The 2,500-nt window shown below is 46.9% G+C and overlaps 1 protein-coding gene across 15 annotated transcripts in view; it reads left to right on the forward strand.

Moving 5' to 3' along the window:
* Positions 1–2,500, forward strand: part of LOC139749597 (transducin-like enhancer protein 4) — a 169,403-nt gene that overhangs the window by 156,151 nt on the left and 10,752 nt on the right. The gene's annotated exons all lie outside the window — the stretch shown is intronic.

A 2,500-nucleotide genomic window follows, 5' to 3' on the forward strand; every position in this document is an offset into this window, starting at 1 on the left:
AATCAGGAGGCCCTTCCACACCCATCACAATAGATGGAGGGAGGGTAGTGGAGCAGAAGACCCCCCTACTCCCCCTACCCACCCACCACTCTAGATGGAGACAGTATAGTAAAGCAAAATGCTCCCTCTTCATACAGTGCTCCCTCTAGCATATCAGCCGTCAGGAAGGATAGAGAGAGAGAGAGAGAGAGAGAGAGAGAGAGAGAGAGAGAGAGAGAGAGAGAGAGAGAGAGAGAGAGAGAGAGAATATACTGACAGGGGGGGAAATGTTTCTAGAAAATAATGAATGGGAAACACAAAGTGGTTTAATATAAGCCCGCGAACCACTCTGGCCCGGACAGATTGCAGCCACAAATCTCTACAGATTTCAAAACAGGAATTAGAATATACGTATGTTACGTTGTCAGTCTTCACTATGATGACTCACTGATGATTCATATCATTTTAAGCAATTGTTTAGCTCTGTTTTACGTGTATTCTTTAAGTACTTTATATGGTAGTTTATCGTAGTTAAATTGTTTAGCTTTAAGTGTATTGTTTGAGTAATTATGATAGTTTATCCAAGTGTTGTGTTGGTTAACGAGAGTGTTAAGTATTTTAAAAACTTCTTGTTTATAATTTCCTTTGGGTTTGGTTTCTATTATATAGAATGCTGATTTTGATCTCTTTACTCAGTGTACATAAGGTTTATTTATGAATCATGGCTTCAGTTTTGTTCCTCGTGTTTGTATACGTTCTATTTTTCCTTTTCTCTTCTTTTTCTTCATGGAACCTCCACGTAAGCTTTGGGGGTTGGGGGGTTAGGGGGGGACTGGAAGCCTCCATATGTTGGGTTTGGGGTTGGGAGGGGGTGGGGGACGGGGGGGGGACCCTCCATGCCAGACAAGTGTGTGCGATGTGTGTGTGTGTGTGTGTGTGTGTGTGTGTGTGTGTGGGGCGAACATACAACATAAACACTCCGCTGATCGCTAGATCTCTCTCTCTCTCTCTCTCTCTCTCTCTCTCTCTCTCTCTCTCTCTCTCTCTCTCTCTCTCTCTCTCTCTCTCTCTCTCTTCTGTGATGAACAATATATATATATATATATAAACTATTGGTTAATGCATCATGATATAGAGGTCGGTGTAACAAGTGGGAAAGGCGCGCGCTCACACACACACACACACACACACACACACACACACACACACACACACACACCTGGCCTTGGGGGGGGGGGGGTGTGGATGACCATCCTGGGAAATATATCACTTCATAAACGGGAACGGGGGGGGGGGGGGGGCTAGGGACCACCCCCCCTCACACACAACCTCACACACACCCCCTTTCCCCTCCAGGGGGAGGGAGGGGGGGAGGGAAGAAGAGAGAGGAAAGAAAGAAAAAAGAAAAGGAAGTGAAAAGTAATGGAAAAAAAAAAAAAGGAAAAAAAAACCTCGACCACCTTCCTTTCGGGGGAAAATGTCATTAGGAAATTCAAATTCCAGCCAGATGCAATTGTAAACATAGGAGTTGGGGGTAGGGGGTGGAGAGGGGGTGGGGGGGGTTTGGAGGGGGGTGTGGGAGGTTTGGAGGGGGTGTGGGGAGGTTTGGGGGGGGGGGGTGGACAAACATGACCAAACATCTCTTGTGTGGAAATCATCAAGGTTTGTGTGTTAGCCCGTCCTCTGTAAACATACTTGGAACGTCTCTCTCTCTCTCTCTCTCTCTCTCTCTCTCTCTCTCTCTCTCTCTCTCTCTCTCTCTCTCTCTCTCTCTCTCTCTCTCTCTCTCTCTCCCACACACACACACACAGGCAGGTGGCTTCCCGCTCTCATCACACTACCCTTGCTCTGGAAAGATGTTTTAGAGCGTTTTAATACCTGGGATGGAATTTAATTTTCCCAGAGGAGACGGAGATGTAGTGTCGTGTGGTAGTGGTGTGGTAGTGGTGTGGTGTGGTAGTGGTGTGGTAGTGGTAGTGGTGTGGTGTGGTAGTGGTGTGGTAGTGGTGTGGTAGTGGTAGTGGTGTGGTGTGGTAGTGGTGTGGTAGTGGTAGTGGTGTGGTGTGGTAGTGGTGTGGTAGTGGTAGTGGTGTGGTGTGGTAGTGGTGTGGTGTGGTAGTGGTGTGGTGTAGTGGTAGTGGTGTAGTGGTAGTGTAGTGGTGTGGTAGTGGTGTGGTGTGGTAGTGGTGTGGTAGTGGTGTGGTGTGGTAGTGGTGTGGTGTAGTGGTAGTGTAGTGGTGTGGTAGTGGTGCTGGGAGAGCGGATACGAGGAGGAGGAGGAGGAAGATGGGGTAATGTGGGAGAGTAGAAGTAGTGGTATAAAGGAGGCAGTATACAGTATATGTATGAGGGAGGCAGTATACACCATATGTATGAGGAAGGTAGTGTACAGTATATGCATGAAGGACACAGTATACACCATATGTATAAGGAAGGCAGTATACAGTATATGTATGAGGGAGGCAATATACACCATATTTATGAAGGAGACAATATACTACATATGTATTAGGGAGGCAGT

Source organism: Panulirus ornatus, chromosome 7, assembly GCF_036320965.1.
Source record: "Panulirus ornatus isolate Po-2019 chromosome 7, ASM3632096v1, whole genome shotgun sequence".
Lineage (NCBI taxonomy): Eukaryota > Metazoa > Arthropoda > Malacostraca > Decapoda > Palinuridae > Panulirus > Panulirus ornatus.